General features: G+C 33.2%; 1 protein-coding gene across 2 annotated transcripts in view; it reads left to right on the plus strand.

Annotated features, from left to right (window-relative positions):
• The window catches only part of FRK (fyn related Src family tyrosine kinase), a 93,093-nt gene that overhangs the window by 26,048 nt on the left and 54,126 nt on the right, over positions 1 to 12,919 (plus strand). The window lies entirely within an intron of this gene.

The following is a 12,919-nucleotide window of genomic DNA, read 5'->3' on the forward strand; positions in this document are numbered from 1 at the left end:
TTAAAATGAATTTTATTTCCAATCCATTGTGTTAGAATTTGTACATAAATTGGTTAAGGATAATCATGATGTATTTTTGTGGCGGTTTCCTTTTCCAAAGATCAAATAGAAAAAAACCTAAACTGAATCTGCTACTTGTGGCTCTTAATGTTATTTTGATGATGGAGATAGAGGTCACATGACTTTGTGGGACTGTATGGACCCTAATTCTGATTAGCTTAGATGTTTATATATCCACTGAGTGGATTCCTTACTTTTCCAAATTGGGCTGATATAGAGGTTAAAACATCAATTAAAGGCATTGTTCTGAATATGCTTTTCTTGTTTCCGACCTCAAATTAAGGATCCAGTTTGTTTGTTTATTTATTTATGTATTTATTTATTTATTGATAGCTTTATGATAAATCTTTTTTATCTTTATTAAATTTATTGGGGAAACATTGGGTAATAAAATGACGTAGGTTTAAAGTGTACAATTCTATAATGCATCATCTATGTATTGCATTGTATATTCACCACCCAGAGTCAGTTCTCCTTCTGTCACCATATATTTCACCCTCTTTTGCCTCCTTTACCTCCCTTTACCCCTTTATTCTCTGGTAACCACTAAACTGAAATATTGCTATTTCTGACAACATGGATGGATCTTGAGATTATCATGCTAAGCGAAATAAATTAGACAGAAAAAGTCAAGACTAACATGATTTCACTCACACGTATGGGGAATATAAAACTGAAAGCAACAAAAGAACAAGACAAACAGACAAACAGAAACTCATTAAGGGTCCAGTTAAAATCCACTTGCTACATTACATCTTTTCTCAACCACTGCAGCTAGATGTGATTTTTCCCTTCTCTGAAGTTTTCTTATGTATTTTTGGCACTTAATCATATTGATATTCTTGCATATTATTTAAAACGTTTCCCAGTGATATACATGTGCAACAAATGTACAAATATAAAAATATCATTTTGGTTTTTGTATGCATATATCTTCTGTATGAAACTAATCAGTGTATATATTTTGCTTTTTTACTTCTATGCACTTTATGATCCTATCGTCTTTATGTTAATTTTTCTAATTTCCATAGTATTCTTGTCAGTGAAGACACCATAATTTATTTAACCTTTTTCTTAATAGTTAGCACTTAAATTTCCCCCTCACTTTTTATTTTTATAGTGTTTTGAATAGCATAGCAATGAATATCTTCCTACGTAAAGATTTTTCCATATTTTGTATAATTTCTTTAGGATAGATTCCCAGAATCTGAATTACTGAGTCAAAGATAATAAATAGTTTTAAGGCTCTTAATGCTTATTGCCAAATGTTTTTCAAAAGAAGTCCACTGATACTGTATAGAATGGTTATATTCTCACAAAACCATTGTCACTACTGACTGCCATCACTTTTCTAAAAGGAAATGACAATTGTTTTTTTAAAATTTTTTCTATACTAACAAATTGTCTCTTTACTAGTTATATTTTCCTGTAATGAATTTTCAGTCTTTTGACCATTTAAAAATTGAATTTTTTTTCCCCTTTAACATTGTGTATAGGCTCTATCAAAAGAAAACACTCATTCAGTGTATTAATTTGCTAGGGCTGCTGTGACAAAATACTACAGAAATTTAAACAATAGAAATTTATTTTCCGACAGTTCTCAAGGCTAGAAGTCTGAGATCAATATCTTGGCAGATTGCTCCATTCTGAGAGTTATGAGAGAAAATTTATCTTCTATGTCTCTCTTTTAGCTTCTGGTAGTTTGGGGCAATCTTTGGTTTGGCTTGTAGATGCACCACCCGGGTCTGCCATCATGTTTACGTGGCATTCTCCTGGTGTGTGTGTCTGAGTCTCCAAATTTCTGATTTTTATAAGCACATTAGTCATATTGGATTAGGGGCCCATTCTAGTGCAGCACGCTCTCTTAACTAATCACATCTGAAATGATCCTATTTGCAAATAAGGTCTCATTTTGAGATACAAACAGTTGGGACTTCAACATACGAAATTTAGGGGGACATAATTCAACTCATAACATTCCATAATTCATTTATCAATATAGTTTTTGATTATTTATTTAGGCAATGCACATTTATGTAGGTATTCCTACAATGTTAAGCCTCATGCTAATTATTGGAAGTAGAGATGAAAGATACAGTTTCTGCTCTCATGGAGCTGGAAGTTTAGATGTGGAACTTTCTGTACAGAAAGTTCACACATTCTGCTCTAGCTGTACTGGTCTCCTTCATGTTCCAGGGCACAGTAGGCATGGTCTTTCCTCAGGGACTCTGTACTTCCTCTTCCATATGACTAGAATATTCTTCCACTGGATGTCTGTTGTGTTTGCTCTTTACCTTCCTTCAATTCTTTGCTCAAATGTAGACAAAGAGACCGAGAAGCAGTTAAGCGTCAGGGCTGGAATGCAACTCCAGATATTGTAGTCACCACTTTTGTTCTCTGGGAATTCTTCCATTTGGCATCATTCTAGAAATCAAAATACAATATTACATTCTTAATGTCCTTTTAACCTAATTTTTCTTAGGAAAAGTTTTTGTTTTCCCAATTATTTTGTATTTTTGTTGTTTTCTTTAAGCTAACTTTATTAATTCCAGGTCTTACTTTCTGACGATCTCAAAAAGCATTGTGTAAATTCTTCCTCTTAAATTTACTGAATTTTTTGGTAGCCTACCATAATCAGTTTTATTATGAGCTACAGACCCTTCGTAAATAGATATAATTTAGATTTGTGTGGTACGGAGTTGGTTTTCCCTGTCTCATCGTAGTACAGACATAGCACAAGACTCATAAGCCTGCCACTGCACAGTTTAGCCACTCTCAGAGAATTTCTCTTAAGTCCAAAGGTGGAGGAGTGGCAGAGGGCGAGAGCATGATCTCTCAGGTGTCCCATAAAATGCTATTTCTTTTGGTGTGGTGTTCCTGGCCACTCTATGATATTGTTAACTTACTTCCAATGAACCTAGTAACTCAGCCAAAGGCATTCCCCAGGTGGTACTATTTGTGGATTCTGTTCATTCATAATATCTGTACCATTAAATTTTATTCAAGCAACTTGTGGCTAGAATGGCGCTGTGCCTTAGTCGACCATCTTCTCATGACATGACACTGAACAGTCCCTGCCTTGGACACTTTTTATAGATATTATAAGGATTTCCAGTTTTCCTTTCCTGTAGATATTGTCTGGCTTCTCCCTTGAGCCCTGAACCTATCTCTGAAAATTCCCTTTTAACCAGCATTCACTAACTATCCTGCCTCATTCCTGTACATTAGCATTTAAAGAAACCTCAAAGTTCTTATTTCATTTTGAAGTTTTCTCCTAATGTCTTTTATTATATTCTTTTAAATTGTATTCTTTTTTTAAGCCATTAGCATTTTTAAATTGTATCTGTTAGACCTATAACAGAGCTATCTCCTGTTTTCAGTTTTAATTTCAAATAGTTCTTGCTTTATATTATTTTGATTTTCCCATTTTATATATATTACCATTTTAATTTTTAATTCTGACTGCTATCAATTATAATGACCTTCTTTATTTTGATGTTTTTTAAAAAACTCTAAACTCTACTTTTAATATTTTTTTCTAGATTAAAAAGTCATAGATACATATTTATTTAATATTCTACTTTTATAATTTCTGTTTCTTTCTATCTTTGGTGCCCCAAGAAATAAATATACAGTTAGATTTGATTTTTTAAACCAATCTTAAATTCTATGACCCATTGGGATTTTTTGGCTGATTTATATTCATTTGCTTATATAATATTAATTATTATAAATATTATTTATCATCCCATTTGGCACTTCAAAAATTCTGTCTCCTTGTCTCTTTTCTGTTGAGGGTCTTTATTTGGGTATGTTTTCTTTTGTTCTATTATATGATGGAAGGAAGTTATCTTAAAGAGTAGGAGGGTTTGAATACTGCTTGATGATTTAAATATGTTCTCTAATTAGTCCCTGCAATTACCATGTGAAATAGTAATTATTATCTTCAACACATCTAACAGTTTAGGATGGTCCATGGTCAACTCTTTAAGGCCTGATCCTATTCCCATGGGAGCACATTGTTCTTCATAAAGCAAACATGATGACCAGCAGCCAATACTTTTTGAAATTTATTATGATGTCCGAATCATCTCTTCTCTACTCCAGATCTTTATTTCTTGCCCCTTTTTGACACGTCTTACTCCATTTTTCCAGGTCTCAATTAATGGCATCATTCACTTTTATTCTGCACTTCTTTTTTTCTGGTAAATCATTTGTGAGAATTATCTCTTTAATTACTCACCTTTTGATCTCTCAGAACCTTTTGTTCTTGATTTCTCATGTGGGAAGAGCTGACAGCTCTCTCTAACTTTAATCCCAAAGACCTTGACTCCTTGAAGGATGCCTTAGCCACATTTCTAACACTTTTTCATCAGTAAAAACAAACCTAATAGTCTGCCTATCTGTCTGTCTGTCTGTCTGTCTGTCTGTCTATCTATCTGTCTATCTATATCTATCATCTATCATCATCTATCATCTACCAAGTTCTTATGGTAGCTGATGTTTGATCTACTTTGGCCCTTCTATTTGTCCCTGTTATACTTTGGCCATGGATGTGGAGACAACAACAACAGCAACATCAAATTTCTGGGCACTACCCTGTTTCCCCGAAAATAAGACCTAGCTGGACAATCAGCTCTAATACGTCTTTTGGAGCAAAAATTAATATAAGACCTGGTATTATATTATATTATATATTATATTATACCTGGTCTTATATTATAGTGAAATAAGACCGCGTCTTATATTAATTTTTGCTCCAAAACATACATTAGAGCTGATTGTCCGGCGAGGTCTTATTTTCAGGGAAACATGGTATCACTCAAGAATTACTCTAGACTCATCTCTACTTCAGTTACTTAAAATTTCCTTACTAATTAGTATGTCTTGTTCATTGTCTCACTAATTCAAACATTTTAGTGGAAAACTGGTGCACAGTGGTTGTGCTATACTCCACTGCAATTCTGAACCAGGATATGGTATTGATACAGTCAAGATACAGAAAGTTCTATCACCACAAGTCTCCCTCTTCTTATTTTTTTATAGTTAACCACTGCCCTGCTTCTCACCCGCCCCCCCCCCCACCCTGGCTCCTCCAGCTCCTGGCACTGACCCTGGACAACTACTAATCTCTGTTTCTTTAATTTTGTTTCAAGAATGTTATATAAATGGAATCATCCATTTTGAGATTGGCTCCCTTTTCCCCCACTTTGTGTAATTCCCTGGCAATTCATTCAGGTTGTTGCATGTGTCAGTATAGTTTGTTCCTTTTCATTGCTGAGTAATATTCCATAGAATGGATGTACACTGTTTAACCATTCACCAATTGAAGGGCATCTATTATTATCCACCCTTTCCCCTCACTTTGTGTAATTCCCTGGCAATTCATTCAGGTTGTTGCATGTATCAATACAGTTTGTTCCTTTTTATTGCTGAGTGGTATTCCATGATATGGATGTACACTGTTTAACCATTCACCGATTGAAAGGCATCTGTTATTTCCATTTTTTTGGCTATTACAAATAAAGCTTCTATAAATATTCTTATACATGGTTTATGTAAATGTAAGTTTTCATTTCTCTGGGATGAATGCCCAAGAGTGCAATTTCTGAGCATATGATAGTTTCATTTTTAGTTTTATAAAAATCTGTCAAAATGTTATTTAGAGTGGCTGCACCATTTTATATTCCCACCAGTAATATATGTGTATTCCAGCATTAGCTTATTTATTCCAGCATTTAATTCCAGCATTGTCATTTTTTATTTTTGCCTTTCTGATGAGTGGTAATGATATCTTGTGATTTTAATAAGCATTTCCCTAGTGTCTAATGATGTTGAACATTTTTTTCATGTGTTTATTTACCCTCCATATATCTTCTTCTGTGAAATGTCTCTTTACATCTTTTGCCCATTTTCTTAATAGATTTTTTTCTACTGTTGAGTTTTGAGAGTTTTTTATATGTTTGAGATACTAGACCTTTGACAGATACGTGGTTTGCAAATACTTTACATATTTTCCCGGTCTATAGATTGTCTTTTTATCCTCTTAGTAGGATCTCTCATAAAGCAAAAGTTTTTATTTTTGCTGAGGTTCAATTTATCATGTTTTCCTATTATGAATCATACTTTCGGTGAAAAGTTGAATATCTCTTTGCCTAGCCCTAAACCCTGAAGATTTTCTCCTTGTTTATTTTTACATCAGTACATTTTTGTTAGGGAGTTACTTGCTGTACTCATGTCAACTGAAATCAGTATTCTTGATTTCCAAGTTAAAAACTATGTAAATGAGTACTTGGATGAATTAGTCATAGTCTATATAGCTGGACTCTTTAAAACATATTTTTAATGGCTCTAGCATTATAAAGAATGCCTCTTCTGTAGGTACTGTCATAAAGCAAGGAAGAGTGTGGAAAGACAGAATCCCTGTTCTCTGTGTCTTACAGAGTTATTGGTAGAATACCAGAATGAGGGTCATCCAATAGAAATATCAAGGAGGAAATTGAGGCCAGAGGTCATGCAACATGTGAAACACACTCATTTACTGTGGATGAAGGGCAGACTTTGGAGTTAAGCAGAAACAGAGAACTGTAGTTTGTTCTTCTAAGAGTGTTTACCATCCTGGATTATGGTATCGATGGTAGATGACTCACATTACTAACAAAGGGTTATAACACTCAGAAGATTTGTAATAGTAAGGACCTTGTTGAGAAATAGATTATAACAAAGAAGGACATAAACAGATACCTTTGGTGTTTGGGTTTTCTAGTAAGTTTGGTCTTTTAAAAGTCGAAAATACAAGGGTGTGGCTTCAAGCTTTATTATTTCTAGAAAGGACTTCCTTACTTTAAAAATATGTTTATGATTCAGGCATAAATTCATAATGATTTCACCAGTACAGGTAGGAGTATCCTATTATAACTGAAATTTGAAATAATTTTTAATAGTTAAATATAGTGTAGATTCTATATATATTTTAAGATGAAGTTTATAGTCATTTTTCTAATAAAAGTGAAACAAACAATACATTTTTGTTTACTTTCCAGTCTTAATATTTCCTTTCTCAAAAAAAAAGAGGTGACCAAAGTATAATGTTGCATAATATATTGCAGATTAGATATTTACTTTTTTGACTCCAGGCTGTGCACCTCAGCTTTTCCTCTGAAAATTGTGAATATGTCTATACTTTTGTAAACAAAGAAGCAGTGGCAGTTGATGTGGTATCATTTGAAAGATTCTCTGGGGTCTCACTAATTCCAGTTTCTCCTATCCATGGAGTCTGAAATATTTGCTGTCCTTTGAGTTAAAGCTCTCTCCAAAAGATCTTTTTAAAAAGATAGGTATCTTACCAGAGAAGCAGACATTAATATCCTTAAGTGACTCACATTTCCATAACCACCTCTTCGCTGAGAATAGGATCCTAAGGAAGCAGGAACAAGGGCAGTTATATTCACACTGCCCTAATATGGGGAGGAGTGGGGGAGGAACATTCTGAGGTGCCCATGGCAGCACAGGCATCATCTTTATGATAGGGGGATTTCTGAGGTCAAACTTTGCAATTGAATCTTTTTCGCAAATGTAATCCAGGTATTTTCAAGTCTGACTAAGGAAATATTTGGGTTATAAAAATGACATAGTATAATTCTTTTAAAATTGTATGAAGTACAGTTTATATACAGTAAAATGCACAAATCTTAAGCTTACATTTCAATGAAGTTTGATAAATGCATACACCCGTATAAACAACACAACAGTTAAGATGTAGAACATTCCCACCACCTGAGAAATTTCCCTCATAATCCTTTCAGACATCCCTCTTTCCTCTGTCCCTGGACAAACACTTGTGATTTCTATTGCCAGAGCTTGGTTTTGTTTATTCTGGCACTTCATACAAATGCAATAAGAAGCAATTTACTTTTTTGTGTCTTCTTTTGCTCATCATAATGGTTTTGGGACTCAAGCATGTTGTTTGAATTTTAGTGCTGAGTACTAGTTCATTATATGAGTATACCACGTTGATTTTTTCATTCGCCTGTTGATGGACATTAGGGCTGTTTCCCAGCATTGCCAATGACAAGTAAAGCTGCTAACAACATTTTTGTGTAAGTCTATTTGAGAACATATGTTTTCATTTTTTAAGTAAACACCCACCAGTGGAATTGCTGATTGCTGTGTCATAGGGTAAATGTGTGTTTAACTTTATCAAATATTGCCAAATAGTTCTGCAAAGGGCTTGTACTTTTTACACTCTTACAACAAGATATGAGAACTCCTTCATATTTTGCTAATGTTTGCTATTCTCATTCTTTAATTTAGTCATTTTACAATATCTCACTGTGGTTTTAATTTGCATTTCCTTAATGACGAATGATGTTGAACACCTTTTCCTATTTGTTGGCTAAGCTAATATCTCCTGTTGTGAATGTGAAGTGTCTGTCTGTTCAAGTCTTTAGCCTGTTTTCAAACACAACATCTGGGCCTACCTGGAGTTAGTTTCTATTGACTGCATTTTTTCCCCCCGAGTATGGATCACACTTTTCTGTTTCTTAGCAATATTGCTAATTTTTAGTTGAATATAGGACGTTGTTGTAACTACTCTAGATTCTGTCACATTCTGAGAATTATTGGCTTTCTGTTTTAGTCATCAGTTAAGTTGCCTGGAATCTAACTGTAAACTCTGTCTCCTTCAAGGTGTATACTGCTTGTATCTTTGTTCTGTTCTTATTTCACCTTTGAGTATGATAGAGGAAGGTTTTTCTTTGTTGTTCTTTTTCAGATTGAGGAAATTTTCTTCTATTCAAATTTGCTAAGTGTTTTTGCTTTTAATTACCAATAGATGTTGAATTTTTCAAAAGCTTTTTCTGCCTTTATTGGGCTAATTATGTAGTTTTTAATTTTAGTCCATTAATGTGGTCAATTACATTAATTTTTAAATAGAAATCAGCTTTCTTCCTGGGATAAACCCCACTTTGTTGTAGTATATTTTTTACTTTATAGTTTTTTAGATTTGATTTACTAATATATTTTCAGGATTTTTGCATCCATGCTCATGAGAGATATGTATTTGTAGTTTTTATTTTTTGAAATATCTTTGGTTATAATCAGGGTAATTTGACCTCATTAATTAAATTGTAAAATATTCTTTATTCTTGTATTTTTTGAAAGAGTTTGTAAGACTGATATTATTTCTTCCTTAAATTTTGGTAGAATTCACCTCTGAAGTCTTGGGGACATGGAGATTTCTTTGTGAGAAGGTTTTAAATTATAAATACAATTTCTTTAACAATTGCAGGTTATTAAGATTTTTCTATTTTTCCTTGTGTTAGTTTGGGTGAGATGTATTTAAAGTAACATAATCATCGCTGTAAATTTAATTTCAATTAATTACATACAGTGGACAGGGAGATTGTAGGCAGCACAGCGATATCACAAGGCATAAAATCCTTATTCTTTACTTGTCAAACCAAACTCCTAAAAATAGCACTTTAATTTGAAGGTGGAAGTATAGCTACATATTTCAGGCAATTATACTGATAGGTCTTTTTTCATAGTCTTTGCCGTCTCAGTAATTTATGTGAGATTTTGTCTGCACCATTGACATATTGACTATACATGTCAATTATGAAGCATTTCCTCATAACCCATTTCTTTTAAAGTATATTTCTCCAATTATCCGACATCAAAATAATGTATAGTTTGTTTAGGTAGCTGATACTTTTTGACTCTTTTTTTTCTTTTTATACCGGTGTACATGTGTTTTTCCAATTATGATGTAAACTTGTGAGCAAGCATAGTCTTGTCTTTTTTTTATTATTATTCCTACATCTCATAGCAGACCTCCATAAATGTTGATTTATTTCAACATTTTTCATTTTTGACGTTTCTCAGTTTTTAAAACATTTAAAAATCCATTCTTTTTGTTTCTAAAGAACAAGAATAACGTGATTTTAAAAGTTAATCGATCATAAAATATCACTTTTTAAAAACTACCATGAAACCATTGAAATTTTAGTAGTTGTTTTTGTTCACTCCAATTGTCCAAACAAATTTTTGGAAACCATTTGTATTCAGATTATTTAAGTATATGCCACAAGAAATAAGGTTAGAAAAATATTGATGATTAATGAAGCTGGTTGTTGGATAAAAGTGGGTCATTATACTATTCTCTCCACTTTGGAATATGTTAGAAAATTTCTACAATGCAAACTTTAAAAATGTCTAATATGAGTGCATGTATGAAGACTCAAGGAGATGGGCAAATTGTATCTTTTCATTGAGTATTCCAGTCCAATAAAATATATCTGAAGAAAGGTGGATCTATGTTTCTTGGCCTATAGATAATATAGTTTGGAGGGGGAGGTTCTCTTTTTTTTTTTTTTTTGTGGGGGGGAGGTTCTTTTTAAGAAAACAAATAAAAAAACTGAACTGTGTGGACAAAATTTATTAAGAAGGGGAATATTTATCTGGAACAGCAGACAAACACTGCAAATTATTTAAGGAAGCTGACAAATAATAAACATTATAATAGTAGTAAAATATTAATGAGCTGCCTTTTCTATAAATTGTTCCACTACATTTTTGACTTCATTTTCTTTGATTCTTAATATGATAGTGATTTTGTAATACCATTTTCTATAGAAAGACTAACTGATAACTTTTTTTTACTTTTGAAATGTGTGATTAATTTTTTTCTAATAGTTTAAAAAAGCTCCTATCAGCTTTATAATTCATTATTTTTATTGTCATCTATAATTTTAAGATAGTTTTACTTATTTAAATATTTATTTAAATCTTATTTGGGTTTCCATTTCAAAATTTGATTCTTATGCAACCAAGCCTACCTCTAAACAACAAACAGGAATTACTATTTAACTTTATAAGAATATATTCTGTGGGAACATTTTTAGAACCTGAACTTTGGCTCTTAATAAGTCATAACTATTCAAAGTGATCAATCCTTTGTACTGTACATATTATTTTTTCAGGCAGAATATCAAAGAGAATAATGGGTAAATCTCCTCATATGATTTTTTTTTCTTTCTAGAATATCAGTGAAGTTGAAGAGAAGTTTAAAAATCAGAAATGAAAATACATGACTTGTTACACTAGTTAAAACCAATGGTTTACACTGTTTAGCATTCTCTCTGAGAGATATCATAAAAGAGAGCTTATCTACTCACAATGAAAGGCATGTGCCCCCAAACATCTTACTTTTTATTAAGGTCACATTGTGGGGCAGTTTTCCATGAATTTAGGTGGAAAATTTTGACACCTATTTATGATATTTTCAACCTGGGTTTCTTCCTTATGCAATGGTTTCTTTATATCTCTGACCTACTCCATGGAGTGGAATTATGATTTGAGAACAAGTCCATATTTCCTACTTAATATTCTACACAATCTTAGAGAAGTCACATGGAATTACTTTGCACATCTGCCAACACATTGGCACTGCTTATTATCTCCATGACTTGAGCAAGTCATGCAATTTCTCTCAACTCTAATTTCTTCCTCTACACAATGGGGATATTGAAGCACCTGCTTGACTACCCCATGATTTTCCATGAGAATAAGTGCCATAATGTAGGTAAGGGCACTGAATTATCAAGTGGAATCCAAATGTTACTCTTATGTGATTGCTGTTACTGCCACCTTCCTCAGAGGATTGATCATCTGATTGGCTGTGAGGATATTCATGACTGATAAAAATCTGACATTCTTTTGCTCTCTGTTCCAAACTTTCAGACAATTCTCTCTATGTTCTTTTCCTGTTTTTTTGAAGTTATTTGGTTGGCTTTAACCATTAACTGTAAGACTCTCACATCTCCAAATAATAATTTATTCATTCATTTATGTATTCATTCAAAGGTAATTACTGAGAGTGTAGTTAATACCAGGTGCTGTGCTAGGCTTTGAGAATTGCTGTGATGAGCAAAAAGATTGAGTTTGTTCCCTTGAGTTTACAAGTATAGTGGGGAAGTAGCATTAATCAAATAGTACCAAAAAAAGGAAACTGAGGAAAGAGGTGTGAGGGAAAGGAACATGGTGTTCCAACTTACCTGGTTTGGACAAGGATTTCCTAGCACAAGACCTTGGAATGGCAATCCAGGGACAAGTAGGAGTTAAGTGGGAGGGAAGCTCTCATGTAGTAAATCTATCAACACTCACGCTTGCAAAAACCTGCTCCTCAGGTCCACTTGTAGTCTCAATTTCAAGGCTCTAGAGTGTTCCTGTCCTGTGCTCTCATTCCAACAGTAGGACTTCTAAAATCTATGAGATTTAAAAGTCTTTTTGGGGGATCACAACTGACAGGTCAGAGTTTATATACTTTGTATATTTTTCTGAGTTCTTTCTTCAGTGAATCCCAGGTGAAAAAGCTAGCAAGGTGTCTTGGTACCTGGAAAAGTTTTTGTATCACCAAAACTATGAAATGAAACCTTATTTAATTGTAATTTGCTAGTTAGTAAGGTGGCCATCAGGCAGTGTATATTTCAGTTTTTTAGAACACATACATGTATGCAAATAATTTACATGCTGTTTGCAAATAATATTTGCGTTGTGTATCATTAGAGTCTATCCTCTTATGAAGACACTTTGAGAGAACAACAATTTTAACCTAGTTCAAGAGATTAAAGTTTTAATAAAACTGCATTATTTAAAGTATAAATATAACTGGAAGAAACTCTGCCTTTTCACCCTTATCCTCCATGTGGCCTTTACTTGACAGCAAATGTACGCATAATTCTGTTGCTACTCTCTGCTATGGACAATGTATGAGAGCTACTCTGCCTAAGGCTTTGATGTGCTACAGAAAATTCTATTTTCAAAGCTCTGGCTGTTTTTGCCGTTATGAATCAAAACC

The sequence above is a fragment of the Rhinolophus sinicus genome, chromosome 2 (genome assembly GCF_057876585.1).
Source record: "Rhinolophus sinicus isolate RSI-liver-muscle chromosome 2, RSI-T2T, whole genome shotgun sequence".
NCBI classification, from domain to species: Eukaryota; Metazoa; Chordata; class Mammalia; order Chiroptera; family Rhinolophidae; genus Rhinolophus; species Rhinolophus sinicus.